The 18,546-nt window shown below is 39.8% G+C and overlaps 1 protein-coding gene across 1 annotated transcript in view; it reads right to left on the reverse strand.

Moving 5' to 3' along the window:
• LOC136866127 (lipase 3) overlaps window positions 1-18,546 on the reverse strand; it is a 105,696-nt gene that overhangs the window by 72,342 nt on the left and 14,808 nt on the right. The gene's annotated exons all lie outside the window — the stretch shown is intronic.

Here is an 18,546-nt window from a genome sequence, read left to right on the forward strand (position 1 = left end):
ATAAGATAAAACACTGTAAAATAAATCATAATAAATGAAACAGTTAATAATAATAATAATAGTAATAATAATAATAATAATAATAATAATAATAGTACCGGGAGTATACCTTCCCCGGCTGAATCCAGCTAATTAGCAAAGTGTTCTGGAAGCTTCCCCTTACGGCACTATAAAGGCAGGGCACTTTAGGGCCGTCTTGTCTGAATTGCTACAGTGGTTGGGTGAGCGACTTGACACGAGCCCCGGAAGCAGGGGCGAGGCCTGCTTGAGGAGGATATTGCGACACAAGGTAATGGCAGAATTTACCTAGACATGTGATAGAGCTTGCGGATAGTTTGAGGGGAAGGTCTGAACAGTTTTTTTTTTGATGTAATTTTGTAAACTGGTGGTTTTAAAGTAGGATTATCGGCGAAGTCTGAGGACTCTATTTCTATTCCCTACTGGGAAAGGTGTAATGTGAGGGAACAACAGTGATGAAACTCTGCTTTTTCCCATTCAATCTTGCACTAGGTGATTAAAGTTTTCAAACTCAAAATTTTGGAAATCTCATCTCGGCGTTAAATGTTTCTCCTTTAGTCACACCTTGTAGTGTAGCCTCTGTATCATTGGAACATAAGCCCACTTAGGGTTTTAGCAATTTCTATAAGGAGTGCAGGTGTGTTGCCTCCTTGCCTTTTGCTTATGGCTGATTATGTCCAACCCTTATCTTTTTACTATTAAGGCCATGTAACATAGGCATGTTTTGCCCCTGTTTATTCTGCAACTGTTTCTGCGTTTTGGTTCCCTTTAGGAGCAGTGCTTGCAGTTATTGTGAAGCATTTAAACACCCGATGGGTTGCCTAGGTTAATTGCAGTGCATTTAATGCAACTGAGTGCCTCTGCGAGGCTAAACCAGGGAATTTTGGAGCTCAGACTCCTGTGTAATGTAACTGGCAGGAGTCAAGTTTGTTCTTGTAAAACATTGTACCTTTCTGGAACAATTATGTTCTACTCTTAACTATCTTGTAATTATCGCAAGTTTTGTACCTGATGTTCAGACTTCTAAGCCCCCAATATTGTTAGAGCTGACGAGCTCATTAATATTGTTTGTTATTCATTCAGATTCTCTATCTATCAGTTTTAGAAAAGGAAAAAATAACATTTCCAAATTTATTATGCTAAATTCTGCTCTGGTTAAACCTTGTCCAGCCATTCAACCCAAGCACTTCGTATTCCTCTGTGAGCCACCGAAACTCCGTGACAACAACAACAATAATAATAATCATATTATAAGTATAATAATAGTTAATGATATTTATCAACAGTGATGTAATAATAATATTATTTGTTTTACGTCCCACTATCTACTATTTACGGCTTTTGGAGACACCGAGGTTTGGGAATTCTGTCCCACGTGAAATATTTTACATGCCGACACGGTCTAACATATTTGAGCACCTTCAAATATCACCGGACTGAGCCAGGATCGAAACTACGAATTATGGCTCAGGACACCAACAAAGTATCTTCCACCACTTCCTCACGTTCCTCATCAGAAGACAGTGGTCCTAGATCTTCCACATACTGCTTTTATGCCTCCATAGGAACGGGTGATTTACTGGTGGAATATATAAGGAGGTATAACGTATCCATTTTCTTTAAGTGGTTAATGAACCGTGGATGAAGCTTTCCTTAAACAATACCCCTTTAAAGTAGCTGGTCTGCCTTTTAAATTTCATTTGGTTTGATGCTCAGTCCATAAAAGGACAAATCTCCATTCAATGGACACTTAAGAAAGATGGAAAATAGGCTATACTTTGTGTAACTGAATCACTAAACCATTATTCAGCTTACATTTCCGTTGTCTAATTCCTTTTTGCATCTAGAAATGGCTTTTGATCCTTCGCTGTCCAGCGGTTTACTACGCTGTTATATCAGTCACGTAAGGAATTCCCTATTTTCTTTAAATGCGCTAATCCAGGGGACTGATAAAAATCCGTGAGGTTTCACCCCGGGATGAGCTGATCACCGACAACTTCCACATTGATGTTCGACAGAAACTTCAGTGAACATAACATTAGTCATCATGTTTCCATACCCATTTTATAGCTGGGTCACCACCACTGCGGCGACTACCCTTACCATCACCAGCACCATCACCAACTAGCCGCAGTTGGCTACCACTCGGATGTAATTTCCAGCTACGCTGCTCCTAATTATCAAGCCAGGTGTATTCCTGCGACACCAGCTCCAGCCTTCGATAATTAAAGATTGAAATTTAACTTGACAAGTTTGGTTCCAAGATTTAATCCAGAACAATAACAAGCCACACAACACCTGGAAGTGACTTCGGAACCAGCACCTCCACCAACCACGTCACGTCACCCATTGCTACCCATGGAAGTCAACAAGGAGAATGTCCTTCCACCTGCTACCACAATCACCACAACCATTACAACCACTCCAACCCTGCTCTCCTTCGCTGTATCCGGCACACGACGCCCTATTTATCACTCCCGTTTTCTTCAACCAGCTCCGTCAGGTAAACATTCATTCTTATTTTTCCACCCCTCCTCTGCTTTTCTATCACCTCACGCCATATTTGCCACTCTGCTTCGCTTCAACATGCGCTGGAAGGATATCACAGACGTCCGGAAATCCACTGCTAGAGTCATCATCCAGGTCAACGGAGACGCTGCTGCCAACCTGCTTACAACTACAATAAGATCTCATAATCTCGGTTCATGCACCCTCCCCCGTTTTCAATTCCTCCCACCCCCACCCGTTAAAGCACCGCCTCCTCCTACACTATCGATTCCTCAGCTGCGTAATACGAGGTGTAGATCCCTCTATAACTGAAGATAACATCCTCGCCGAACTCAACGCAGAAGGCATCTCAGCATGGCATGGGGTTCAGTTTAATGTACTTTACAACACTTGATGCAATCTCTTGTGATACTCTGGATGCAATGGTCTCATCCCACATATACATAATATATCCTAAATGTTTAACCAAGTACCTTACTCCTAGTAGCCTCCGTGGCTCAGGCGGAAGCGCTTTGGCCTCTCACCACTGCGTTCCGTGGTTCAAATCCCGGTCACTCCATGTGAGATTTCTGCTAAAACAATCGGAGGCGGGACAGGTTTTCCTCCAGGTACTCCGGTTTTCCCTGTCATGTTTCATTCCAGCAACACTCTGCAGTATAATTTTATTTCAACTGTCAGTCATTTATCATCGTCATTAGCCCAGATGACTACGATAGGCTTCGGCAGCCAGCACAGCTCGTATCCTCGCCGCTAGATGGGGTCTTCATTCATTCCGTTCCTGACCCGGTTCAAATTGGAAACAGGTTGTGGATTTTTAATGTTTTCTTAAATTGTAGCAATAGATGTTCCTCCTGTAATGTGCCTGAGAAACACTTATTTTTGGGAATGGGAGAGCTTTTCGTAATAGTATATAGATCGGCACATTTCTTTGCATCCTGTCCATCAGCTGCCAAACTCTCATGGGATTTGCCGGCTTATCGCAAATGCAAATGATGTCCCATCTCCAGTTCAGAATTTTTCGCCAAGGTTTCCTCTACATAAATTCCCTGTTTGTATTTGTCACAAGATTTTTTGTGGGCAGATGAATGTATAGATTGAATTCCTTGTTAAAAACATATCTATAGTAATATTTGTTCAAAAGTTCAGTCATTTTCCTTACACCAATCTTCATAAAGATGTATACAGTTTTAATGATTCTTCCTTGAGTAATGACTTTGGAAGGAAGGGAAAAGGTTGATATGATCCTTCAATGATTCTTTTTGTTCTGGAGTAATCTTTCTTCCTGCTGCATGTTTGCCTCTTCTATCTTCCCCTGGGGACTGGCCTTTTCTTCTTTCCTGAATGGCTCTTGTATTTATTTCATCACTTACGAGAAAAGTGTTCATGAAAATATATTTGCATACTGGAACTGTGCTATTGCCTTTGTGTGATACAAGTCTGTGCTATGCCTGTTCCCTTTACTTCTATTCAGAGGACGTCTGCTCGATAGGAGCCTGATGTATACATTACTTGTTCTTGGATGGTAGACGCAGACGTGAAGGGGTTACGATGTGCTTGGTGCATAATACGGCGATCCTCCCTTGTTGTGGTCAGACGTGGTCGATCGGAACCTTGATGACGAGTATGTCTGCCCTCTCGTTCCCATGCAGTCCAACATCGGGACGCTGTCACATTCGAATGCCCCACAAATCTGAATGGTGCACGATTCGACCGGCCGGCCAAATGGAGACCCAAAATGAGGCCCCTTTCAAATTCTGTCAGGAGTTGATAACGCTGTCTCATAGAGTATGTCATCCCCGTACCCTTCACACTGATCACTCAATATCTGACGAACCGAACCGAACGATGGTATTTCTATTCCTACTCGTTTGGGTAGGCGAGCCAGCAGCCAAATCAGTGGCTCTTGGGGCATTCTAAGGGGAGTATTGCTGGTTTTGTTAAATTTGAATTGTGTGTTGTATATTTGTACATACGTAGCGATTTTTAATGATAGCCTATTTATTTTTCTCCTCTGTCGCAGATATCATCACAACCAACAGAGGGGCACCCCAGGGCAAAACCGCAAAACACCGCACCCGCCATACCGTAGTGCACCCCGCTAGCCCCCCGTTTATTGAGCAAACAGTGTTACACATTATTTGGTTTTCCTTCTAAGAATGTCTTTTGACTCTTCTTCGGCTATTCCACATTTTTAAATATTTACATACTAGCTGATGTACCTGTGCTTTGCTACGGAATTCTACATTGTATACAGAATTGTAGGTTAGGTAGAGTACACGTTGCGAGCAAATCTGTATTAAATTGCATAGCTCTTAACGTTACCCTGGAAACGCGACGGAGTAATCCCCCAACGTCTTTTCTCATATGAAGACTGCGTTAGGGAATTTTCATTGTAATGGTAGGCCCGCTTGCCTGCCATTAGTCTCAATCAGGTTGGGGAATTGCATTATAATGGCAGACACTCACTTTCCACCTGACTTTTTACATCCTCAGGAAGACTGTCTTAGTGGTTTTCCCAACTGAAATGACCATACGTCATTACAATGGCGTCAGTATGAATGGCGCGAGTATAATCAATTTCACATGAAATACTCGATCAAATGAAAAACCACACATTTTCTCACTTTTAACGAACAGTACTACGCTGCCGATCTAACAGTCCAACGTTCCAGAGCTGGAATGACCAGGCCGCACACAGTCGTGATCCGTCAACACTCTTAGTCACTTTTCGGAGGGGGGAGGGGGTCGAATAGTGGAGAGTCTCAGGGCAAAAGCTACGCCCTTTTACTAATCTGTTTCCTAGGTGTACCCGATAAGTCGGAAAATCTCAATTCACTACACTGGCGGCGGAATAATCTACCTGACTTGGAGGCAATTTATTCCTCCAAACCAGAGGAGAAACCCCTCTTCACTGCTAATTTGGAATAAAATGAATGTAGAATTTAATAAAAGTGAAGAGGATGAAGCTCTTTAAAAAAGACGCCTCTTTTCAGGGTTGAATTTTGAGTTATTTAGTGAACTGTGGTGCTATAATTTGGAATTTGCCTATATTGCAATTCTAGACCAGGTCATACTACTACTACTACTACTGCTACATGAGCCTCTGCCTTAAGAGTGCACACTGCTCATTCAAAACAGCATGTCAGAGTAGGAATAGAATAGTAGGAATACTATGATGAACCAGTGAGTTACGTACCAGCAGTATGGTATCAGAAAATGTATGAACCAGAGGAATGACATGCTAAAGAAGAAAGTTTTCTAACTCCCCAATAAGTTCCCGCCAATATTCAGTCAGGCTGTTATACTCAGTACGCAGCAGTAATCCCATCTATCGGAGTTGAGCGGCAGCATAAGAGACAAAGAACATCACCACAAACAATGGTCAGTGTAATGTCATTGTTGATCAACGTTATGCGCTTTCAATATTGTAGGCCTTCATATTTAGTTTCCTTCCGACTCTGAAATGCCACTCGTATCACAGTCGGTAAGATTAAATTGAATTAAACATAAATGGTCGGAAATTGTATTCTCTATAACTTTTCTTATGTAGTACTTTTCGATAGGACCAATAACATAGGTAGCGTATTTAAAAATTCAATTTTAGGCGCCTTCCCCTAAACTACAATTTCATACAGGGCGAATAAAATTATTTATAACTTAGACTGTAATTTCTTATTCTCCGACTCTATATACCGACTTTCATTAAATTATGTTAACCCATTTTCTCGTGGCTCGGCGTTGATATGGACTTGGCAACAAAAATACAAATTCATGAATATCTATGTTATCAAAGCCGGTACGGTAACGATGTATGACATAAATGATCAGAAATTTAATTCTGTATAACTTTAGTTATGTAGTATTTATCGATAGGACCACTAATAATATAAATGCTTGAGAATTCAATTTTAGGCCTTTCCCTACACTACCATTTCACTCAGCGTGAGTAAAATGATTTGTAGCCTACAATATAGTGGCTCATACCCCGACTTCACATAACTATTTTCATTAAATTCTCTTCATCCGTTTTCTCGTGATGCGTGTACACAAACGCACATTAATGGTGTCCCGACATAAATATTTAGCACTGCTCCACTTCAGTACTGAAAAGGAGGGGAGAGAGTAAAGGGATAGTGTTCAAGGCCACTCCAGTACTGAAAAGGAGGGGAAGGGAGTGAACAGGTGGTGCTGAATACACAGTATGTGTATTCCGGCCTTATACTGTAACATTGTAATAAGATGGCTCCTATCCTATCACAGGTGAATCGAGGACGTATTGTTGGCATGTGAGAGGCTTACATGGTCCCCCAAGCAATAGCACAAGCAATACCATGCATTCTTAGGACAGTTTGGAGATGGATAGAAATATGGCAAGAACGAGGTGAAGAAGGATTGGTAGACCCGATATAACGCAACTACAAAATATTCCTGACTAGTATAAAATACTTTTCGGTTAAAAACCTCCTTTACCTCTTAATACTGTAATTATCACAGTAGGTTACTTTTTAATTTTTTTATGTTAAAATGCTATTTGTTCGGGGCGTCGACCTATAGAGTTATTTTGTCCCTACTTGCACAATATATGAACCTGCATGTAATTGGAACTGCGGAAGTGTTGAGCGTTGAATGTGAGAAACGTTAAGGACGACACAAACACGCAGTCCCCAGGCCAGGGATATAATCATTAACAATTAAAACCCCGTGACCCGGCCGGGAATCGAACCGACCCGGAGCGGCCGGACGCGTTGCCCCGTACATCGCGGGGCCGGACGAGTAGGTAACATAATGCTGTACTTCAATACATCCGCCACTGTGCCCATTTCGATCACAACGAAGTCTTGTAGCGGGCTGTCTGCATGCAGTCCATGCAGCAATGCGTTAAGCGAGAAGGTGAGTCATTGTGCTTTCGACACTACCCCTTCACTCTCTCGCCTTCTTTTCAGTACTGGAGTGGGGCAGTGTTGATTGTTTATGTCGGGACACCATTAATGTGCACGTCTGTACATACATACACACACACAGACAGGCAGACAGACAGACAGAAATTACGGAAAAGTAAAAAGTGCATTTCCTTGTTACTATGGACATGACCGATACAAAAATACCATTCTTTTCAAGTTCTGAGCAATGTACAGACAAAACTCTTATTTTATATGTACAGATAAACACACTCGTTCTAGGGGCTGCCTGGCCGAGACGGTAAAGGCGTGCTCGGTTCGCCCGGAATGACGTGGGTTCGAATACCGTCAGGAAGTCGTAAAATTTAAGAAACGTGATTTCCACTTCCGGAGGTGCATATGGCCTTGAGGTTCATTCAGCATACACCAAACATGAGTACCAGGTTAATTCCTGGGGGCAAAGGCGGCCGGGCGTAGAACTAACCACTCTACCCCTACACGTGCCGCGGTTACCAATTTTGGAAGCCTTTTCCTTCCACTCCTGCAAGGGCCTTCACGGCCTGTACGGAGGTGTCTTTGACACACTCGTTCTTGAACACTTGTTATAGAATTATATATATTGTAAAGCTTGAATAGATAGTCTGAAGATGAGTTTTTAGTGCCTCTTCTTCGGCATTATTATTTGTATAACACGTGAATTGGTAAACATTAATTTGATTTATATTACAATTATATACATTTTACACATTATTTACATTAAAATATTTCAATATCTGACGCTGTTTACGACCCTTATAAATCCTCCAGGCCTGGTAACGACACTAAGCACGAACAACACTAATGCACTCTGGTGGCCGTTCTACCTATCGCAGAGAATTACAACTCTAATTATTTACATACGCTCCGATGGTATGTACACGTACGAAGTTACATTGACACCTAACCATTCCTTCTGGGTGCTTCAATTTTTTGTCAATATTTTTAACTGAACCTATTTTCGGCTTTTGTATATCAAATCTTTAATATATGTAATAACTTGTCCTGACTGACTGACTGACTGACGATTCATCATCGCCGAGCCAAAACTACAGGACATAAATAATAAAATTTTGGGTATACATTCATATTATAATGTAGGTGCTCACTAAGGAAGGATTTTTGGGTATTCCATCGCAAAGAGGGTAAAAACAGGGGGTGAATTTTTAAAATTAGTGTATCTATATCTCGAAAAAATGAGTAGTTTAAAGACGTGAAAATTGGTATTTGGAATCTCCTTTAAACATTAAGAAATACATATTTTCTTGTTTTTGGAAAATCCTGTTATGGGGGTGAAAACGGGGGTTGAATGCCTTTTATGTGGATACTTATATCTCAAAGCTGAAGATGTTACAGTCATGAACATTGGTATGTGGAATCTCCTTTTAAAATAAAGAAACACGTATTCTTTGTTTTTGGAAAATCTACCTATGGGGTGGTGAACAGGAGTGGAAAAGCGGTTACAATTTTAAAATGAGAATATCTACAGTATATCTAAAAAACGTAACATGTTACAGACGTGAACACTGGTATTTGGAATCTCCTTAAAAGTAAAGGAACACGCATAATTTGTTTTCTGAAAATCCACTCAAGGGGAAGTGTTAAGGAGAGTAAATTTTTAAAATGAGCATATATACAGTATATATTAAAAACATTTTCAGTCTCTTTTAAAAATAAAAGTAACACGTATTTGTTTGTTTTCGGAAAACACTTCAGTGGGGGGAGTACGGTGTAAAAAGGACTGGAAAAGGCGTTTAATTCATTTTATGTGGATACTTATATCTCAAAAACTGAAGATGTTATAGACATGAAAATCTGTATTTGGAATCTCCTTTTAAAAATAAAGAAACACATATTTTTTTGTTTATGGAAATCTTACTTAAGGGGCGGGCGGGGGGGGGGGGGTTAACAGGCCTGACAAAGGAGGTGAATTTTTAAAATGAGTATATCTAGAATGTATCTCAAAAACGCAACATGTTACAGACGGGAAAATTGGTATTTTTAATCTGAAAAGTGAAAATTGGAATCTCCTTTAAAAATAAAGAAACACGTAGCTTATTCTTTTGTTTTCTGAAAATCCAATTAAGGGCGGGCAAATGAATTAAAAACTGAGTTGAATTCTTTGTATGAGGATACTTATATCTCAAAAACTAAGGATGTTATGGACGTGAAAATTGATATTTGGAACCTCCTTTAAAAATATTGAAATACGCATTTTTTGTTGGGGAGAGCGGAAGGAATCAACTTAAGGGGGGTGTAAACGGAGTTGAATTTTTTTATGAGGATACAAATAATAAGTGGACTTAAAACACTACACCCCTAAGGAATTTTGACTGGATGAGGAATGATGACGAAAATACTGTATAAGTTTATATGAAACCGTTTGAATTAGGAACTTAAAATGTCAAATGATATCCTAGGTGTTAAATAACAGAAGTTTTGAAACAAATTTAACCCCTCAGAGAGTTAAATGGGGGTTTATATCCGAAAAAAATATATTTACTCCTTCCTCCGAAACAGTTTTACGTATGAAGACAAAATTACGAATAGCGGTATATATTAACTGCAAATGTAGATTATTAAACATATTCATCACTAGAGTAATGTGATAATGAGTTCGTCCTGACTGAAAAGTCTAGTACAGCCGTGTTGAAAATGTGACTCACGATTATAGTTTGACTTATTATGCATTTATTTTATTTCCCAACCCCCACTCCCGTCTCTGGCCAGCAACTGACTTCCTCTTCAATTGTTATTTGATGTGATACTAGTGGTGTATCGCAATGTTTCTCTCCAAACCATCGGTTTTTTTTGTGTTTTTTTTTTGGGTTTCCTTCCCTCCAGATATGTGCTATGCCGTTGTATTACCTAGGTACAAAGTCACTTTGTGGACCGGGGATGGCGAGCCTATACACGCGTGCCACTCGGTAACACGCGAACACTTCTGCAGCAGGTCAGACAACATACTAACATACTTTAAAGTTTTGAATATGTAAAACGTAGTTCGAAAATCTAACAACATAGGATATTTTAACATTATGCTTTAGTAAAGAAGTATGTCTCAATTAATTCTATAACCATATTTTTCACAAATGTTATTAAAATTTACCTCGTTTTTAAAATTAATGTACCGGGCGAGTTGGCCGTACGCGTAGAGGCGCGCGGCTGTGAGCTTGCATCCGGGAGATAGTAGGTTCGAATCCCACTATCGGCAGCCCTGAAAATGGTTTTCCGTGGTTTCCCATTTTCACACCAGGCAAATGCTGGGGCTGTACCTTAATTAAGGCCACGGCCGCTTCCTTCCAATTCCTAGGCCTTTCCTATCCCATCGTCGCCATAAGACCTATCTGTGTCGGTGCGACGTAAAGCCCATAGCAAAAAAAAAATTAATGTAGTTTTCAGTGGTGTTGTTAAAATAATCATGAAACATTCAGTCGAACTAGCAATTACACGCGGCTTCGCTCGCGTGGATTTCGTAATTTGTTAAGAGTAATCGTTCCTCGGCACTGTACTAAGACATCATATGAAAATCCATAAAGTATAAAAACTCACCGATAAATTGAGTTTCATTTACCCCAGAAACTTTTTGTAAACCACGTTTGTGTTCCTTTTGCGGCATAACCATGCGGCATAGAACTGTACATGTGACAAACAGTCTTTTCTCAAGTCAAAATAAAGTTTATTTTATAGGAGATTCCAAATACCTATTTCCACGTCGGTAACATCTTCAGTTTTTGAGATATATGTATCCCCATAAAAAGTTCAAACCCTTTATCAGTTCTTCATCCGGCCTCACCCCCACTCCCACCTAAGTGTAATTACCGACAACAACAAAATCTATCTATCTTTAATTTTAAAGGAGATTCCAAAACAACAGTTGTCCGGTCTGTAAAATCTTCAGTTTTTGAGATATAAGCATCCTCATAAAAAATTTCAACTCCTTTTACACTTCTTTTAAACCTCGTTAAGTGCCTTTTCCGAAAAAAAAAAAACAAAAAACGTGTTCCTGTAATTTTAGAGGACTTTACAAATACCAAGTTTCATGTCTGTAACGTGTTAAATTTTGACATATACGGTAGATATACCTGTACTCATTTTAAAAATTCACCCACTTTTTCAATACTTTGTGACGTACCCACTTGGCCCACAGATGTTTGACAAAATTATAACGTGGCGGGTCACTTTAATATTAAAATAAATAAATGATATGCCTTTGTTTCTCCATAAACAATATCCCATGGGCGCCAGCCTTCAAGCTTATGGCTTGAAAACGAAAGTTGATAATTAATAATAATAATAATAATACGTAATGAGACTCAAAAAATTCCCAGGGGTAGGGTGATAGGGCACAAATCATTAAGTACACTAACTTGGAATTTAAGGATCATTAATAATAATTTCAGAACATACAAATTAAAACAGCTATTTATTAGGATGAAAAACGTGACGTAACGGCGTATTAACGAAATCTGAACTTACGGAAGCAAAAGAAAAATTGAATGAAATTAACTCTAAGAAAATGAACTGTTGAGCGAAGACTTGCAGTAACTTATGCCATAAGCTCACCATATGTAGACTCTGTTGTCTTGAAACTGATGATGGGTGGATCTCTCGTACCGGCTGCCTCATCTGTTGTTGGATTCCAGTCCTACTTATGCTTTTCCTGCCTTTAACACTTCCTACTTTACTCCTTACATAAAGTCGTAATGAGTCCTACTTTTAAGTGCAAAACCACCATGGGTTATGTTCATGGAGAGAATACACCTGTATTCTTCCGTATTACGGAACAGTAGCGTAGCTAAATTCATAATAAAAGCTCTCCTTCCCTATACTAGTCAACACCGGTCTCCCGTTGACTACCTCTCGTCATTGAGATAACAAGTCCCAATGAGAGTAACTTTTGAGTATGTATACTGAGATGCGAAGTGAACTGAGTTAAAATCTTCTCCGATGTGCAGACGTAGAATCGTAGTAAGAGTGTCTTCCAAGAGTGAGAATCAGAATGTCCTCTCCAGCTCTTGTCTTCGAAGTATATCCGTTCAAAAGTCTCCTTCAATCAGCCATATCACATGGTCCAGTAAGATTCGAGGTCTCATCCCTTCTCCTATGTATTGCTGTGAATCCATCACGTTGCTTCATTACGTTCGTTCACATAGGCTGAACTTTCCCGCTGAAATAAAGCGTCAGGTAGCGAAGTCCGAAAAGTGGGCGTTTATAATGTATCAACTGTCTCTTCATGAAGTGGAGAGGGTAATATCTCTCGTAACCTTGATGACGTACATTTCCTGGAAATAGGCTGAAATTAGCCTGCTGACTCTGGTCACCTCACAACGGCTATTGGAAAATTTACTGCAAGTTATTAATATGAATGATGTTGAAATACTTTACCCAATATGTGGTTCATTGAAATGAAATGTCGTATGGCTTTTTTTTTAGTGCCGGGATATCCCAGGACGGGTTCGGCTCGCCAGGTGCAGGTCTTTCTATTTGACACCCGTAGGTGACCTGCGCGTCGTGATGAGGATGAAATGATGATGAAGACAGCACACACACCCAGCCCCCGTACCATTGAAATTAACCAATTAAGGTTAAAATCCCCGACCCGGCCGGGAATCGAACCCGGGACCCTCTGAACCGAAGGCAAGTACGCTGACCGTTCAGCCAACGAGTCGGACATGTGGTTCGTTCAGAATACGTTATAGCCGCGATACAAAGAAATGAAATGATGATTGAAATGGATGATAAAAACCCTATATATATACATTTTAATTTAAAAATGACCTATCAGTGATTAAATATATACATCTTATCAATTAATTATATAGTTCAATAATTGAAAACATGCAGTGATGTCCCAAACATCACAACTTTTCAGCCCCTTAAGTGGATTTTCCTAGAACAAAAAACAACGTGTTTCTTTATTTTTAAAGGAGATTTAAAATAAAAAAACAACGTGTTTCTTTATTTTTAAAGGAGATTTAAAATACAAACTTTCACGTCTGTAACATTTCCAGTTTTGAAATATAAGTATCCTATTAAGCAGCATTCAACACGTTCTTTACTAATTTTCATCTTCCCCCCTCCCCCTCCCCAAGTCAATTTCCCGAAAAACAAATGTGTTTCTTTATTTTTAAAGGAGATTCCAGATATCAATTTTCACGTGTGTAGCATCTTTAGCTTGTATAGATATAAGTATCCTCATACAAATAATTCAAATAATTTTTCAATTCTTTCACCTCCTTAAGTGGATTCCTCGAAAATAAAATAAGACGTGTTTATTTTTAAACGAGATTCCAAATACCAATTTTCACGTCAGTAACATCTTTAGTTTATGGGATATCTGTATCCTCATACAAACACGCATTTCTTTGGTAGAGCGTTTATATTGTGAAAATCTCATTTTCATTATAGTGTGTATTACGTAACTTAAAAATAGAAATATATACACTGGATACGGATGGTCATTCTACGTCATCATCAGGTAACTCCTCCGAGTCGCGCAGCTATTTTTCGGCAACTAAGTATAACACAACCATTGATTTTACAGCAAAGCTTAGGATATGTTAATTCATTATTCAACCAAGTTTAATTGTAATATGTGTGGTCTAGCCCGAACAGTTCCCTTATCAGTGTGTACTTTGAATCTTTCCGCTCGTTCGACTTCATTGCCGTATTTTTAAAGATGGATTCTACTTTAATCACATTCCCCTCTCTTTCTTGTAACACAGCGGCGACAGCCGGTGTTTACCTAACGTTATGCATAGTCATGAAGTCTCTGATAGCCGATCTTCAGCAAGGCTAGATGATATCAGTTTGGACGGACATGGAGTTAATTTTAAGAAAGTGATCACCAACTTTCTGAGATTGTTACACTCAGAAGTTTCCAAACAGTCCTTAGTAATGCTGTTGGCATTATACTCGAGGGGAAAAAATGGCTGTACCGATGTACGAATTGAAATTTCATCTAGATTCTTGGTTTCAAAATATAGCTCCAACTACTGCTGTGGTGTTTCTTATTAGTGTTATGAATATCTTATCGGTTGTTTGGAGGGCTAGACCAAACTATCGGAAAGAATTTGCACGTTCCATCTGGGTGTTACCACATGAAAACAGGTTTAACTTGCTAATCCATCCCTCCTGAACTTCAAATATTGGTCTTATTTATATTAATTTCGAGTTTTTTATGCCAAAATCGTATGTTTTGTCTGTTCTGTTGGGGGGGAAGTATCTTATCACCCGTGTTGCTATTATTATTGGCGCTATCCTCCTAAACTACCAAGAAGAAAGAATAGAGCCCGTCGCCTGAGATCTAACAGAAGGATACGATCCGAGCTTCGTATTCCAACTCTTAGAACTCAGGTTAACAAGAGAGCCAAGATTACCAAGTCTAGAACCTCGCAAGTTCAGTCAACCGACCAGGGATTCTCCATTCTCAAACAGGTCACCAGAACCCAGAAGCCGAATACACGGCTCAAGAACCCCGCCCTTGACTCATTTATGACCTGGTTTAAGCTAACTTTCTGACTATTCTAAATTTACACCCTACCTCACTAATTTAAATCAAACTTTGACCTTGAATAGGACCGTTTCTTCGGCTGCTTGCCACATCTCACTCTCACTAAATAACTCTCAATTTATTTTCCTAATTTACATGGCGAAGAGGGGTTTTCAGCTCTGTCTAGAGGAAAATAAAGCCTCTGAGTCAGATTGTTTTCTCCCCCGCCAGTGCAGTAAACTAGAGATTTTCTGACTCATCGGGTAGCCCTAGGAAACAGACCTACCGGGCGAGTTGGCCGTGCGCGTAGAGGCGCGCGGCTGTGAGCTTGCATCCGGGAGATAGTAGGTTCGAATCCCACTATCGGCAGCCCTGAAGATGGTTTTCCGTGGTTTCCCATTTTCACACCAGGCAAATGCTGGGGCTGTACCTTAATTAAGGCCACGGCCGCTTCCTTCCAACTCCTGGGCCCTTCCTATCCCATCGTCGCCATAAGACCTATCTGTGTCGATGCGACGTAAAGCCCGTAGCAAAAAAAAAAAAAAGCAAACAGACTTTCCATTTACTCCCTCCCCCCACCCCAAAGTGACGAACGGTAGACCTTTGGTAACAGCAAGTACCAATGTTAGCGGAATAGTGGATCTTACATCTCGTCACTGCACCAATAGAGGTGAGGCAGCCTTGTCGAGGCACTGGTCCTCCTTCCCACTTGTATCTCCCCGCCCCGAACGTCTCACGTTCCAGGACACTGCCCTTGAGGTGGTAGAGGTGGGATCTCTCGCTGAGTCCGAGGGAAGGACCAGCAGCCCTTGAAGGTAAACGGATTAAGAAAGAAAGGAAAGGAATAAATACAATTTTAATATTTTGTCCCACCATGGAAAACCATTTCGAGGATGGCTGAGAAGGGAATCGAATCCTCCTCTACTCATTTGACCTCCCGAGGCTGAGTGGACCCGTTCCAGCCCTTGTAACACTTTTAAAATTTCATGGCAGAGCCGGGAATCGAGCCCGGATCTCCGGGGATGGCAGCTAATCACACTAAGCATTGCGGCGGCGGCTTCCCCAACATACGTTTTCTAAAATCTTAAAAAAAAACGTTGAATTCAATTTTCCCAATTTTGAAGCTGTTACATGCACATTCTAATATTCACCTGATAATTGGGTCATTTCTATTTTAACGTGTGGTCCAAAAGATCCTTTTAGTTCTTGTAAACGGAAATACACATATGGCAATAGTTTGCCGGACGGTGTAATGCTGTACTGGGCGGTGTAAGAATGTGCAATTTTATTGCCGTCACCGATATTGACTTCAAAAGTCTCATCCCTTATTTATTTATTTGTTTATTTATTTATTTATTTATTTATTTATTTATTTATTTATTTATTTATTTATTTATTTATTATGGGTTCTTTCAAGTGGCGAAGTTAGGGCACACGGCCCTCTCTTACACTTAACCACAATACAACAAATAATATTAAGGTTGCCTATTACTCATTATACTAATTATACTACTTATACTATTTCCTAAATTAAGGTTAAGTTACACACCCACACAATATGCAGCTTATTAGCTCGTTAATTAAGTCCTCTTTTCTATCTCACAGACACTTGCACACACACTTAAAATGTATGTGTCTTAGACGGGGTTAGAACCAACGAGGTTAGAACACTTGCAGGGAGTGACATTTTCATGGAGTGACACTTGCACGGAGCCTCAATGTTCATATACTCCGGTATTAACAGACATGTACAGTACTTCTCATAGCCTCGATTGAACAGCTGGCTGACTTCTTCGGTATAAATTGTTGAAATCATACTCTCTGTTTCCCTCGCATATTTGTTTGCATTGACTACACTTTTTCTCATTCCATTCGCCGCTTCATACGGAATGCAAACACGACTTGCCTTGCCTAAAGGTATATTGCTTTTTTCATGTTATTCTTTCTTTAATATCTACGCCCAGCCAACAAGTCCATTGATCTTTATTGGCACTTTATTGGCACAATGTACTGATATCTGTTGTAAATCAACAAATAGTCCTCATGGTGAACTCCACAACTGCAGAACAATTATCAGCAGTTCAACATGGAACATTAGTTGTCACCAGGTATCAACTCTAGCAGTGAACTCTAAAGGCATCTATCTACCGTATCTATCTATCTACATAGAGGATGGTTACCTAGTTGCACATCCTCTTAAAACAATAATCACCACCACCACCACCTATCTATCTATCTATCTATCTATCTATCTATCTATCTATCTATCTATCTATCTATCTATCTATCTATCTATCTGTCATTTTACCGAGTAGACCTTCTCTGCTCCTGCATGCCAACCCTCCTTGGTCCTTCGTGCAAGTGTCGCTGTTCGACATATCCATGCTTAGTAATTTACTGGAATGTGTGGCGTTCCGTATAAATGTCAACACATTCCATCTCCATGCAAATGTCATAACTTCGTCTTAGAGTACGTTTTGCACATGCACGGTATTCACAGCCAGTGTGCTGCAAATTAATTGCATAATCCAATATATTCGGATATTTGTGAAGCGATGCGTTTCTGAAATCTTTCCGCGGAATTTAAGATCTCTTGAAGAGAGGTGTTGTATTTAGATTTCGAATCGCATATTATTTCGCGTTGACGTATTCACTGGGATTATTAAAGGATTTTAACTAACCACCCGATGCCGTGAATCTAAACTCAAACGATGAAAACTGTGAAGCTGTTGCTTCAAGTCCATTGTTGGAGAAGTGTACGTGTGACAGACGTTTTATGTTTCCTTATTTCCTGTCCATTTTTATGACGTCCAGTTTGACTTGTATTCCACAATATCTACGACAATATCATTTTCCCAAACATTCAAGTGAAGATTATGACTCCAAAACTCACTCGGTCCATTTTCAAACATTTTCAGGAATAGCAATAAAAGAGTAGAGCAAGGCTGCGCACGTCGTTAATTTGTTAATAATACATTGTGGTGCCTACCCGAATGCAAATAATGATAGCTATAGGACTACGGTATTCGAATGCTTTTGAATGAAACAAAACGTAATAGAGTATCCGTCAAAACTCAATGGACTTGGCAATTTTTCACATGCTCACCAAATACCAAGGAAGGGGGAACTATTAGAATGTTTATTTAGTTCTTCCGGATTGAAGCGGGTTGTTGTTTTCTGTACATTCCGTTTTGTCAATGAACAGAAAACAACAACACGGTTTAACCCAGAAGACCACATTTAATGAGGTCAGAGGGTGTGAGTGGGAACTAACGAAGATCAGGGAAGAGACAGCGAGTTTGAGGAAGATAATTGGACTTCTAACGATAACAGGAATGAAGATGGGTCTCCCTCAATCAATGTACAGGATACGGTAGGTAGGCAAGAGGGAAGAAAATGAAGAGAAGTTGTGGAAGACAGTTGAGCTAGCCACTTGGGAATGAAATCTATTAGATGTTGGAAAAAATCTGGTTCAATCAATCAATCAATCAATCAATCAATCAATCAATCAATCAATCAATCAATCAATCAATCAATCAATCAATCAATCAATCAATCAATCAATCAATCAATCAATCAATCAAATTCCTC

The sequence above is a fragment of the Anabrus simplex genome, chromosome 3 (assembly GCF_040414725.1).
Source record: "Anabrus simplex isolate iqAnaSimp1 chromosome 3, ASM4041472v1, whole genome shotgun sequence".
NCBI lineage: Eukaryota > Metazoa > Arthropoda > Insecta > Orthoptera > Tettigoniidae > Anabrus > Anabrus simplex.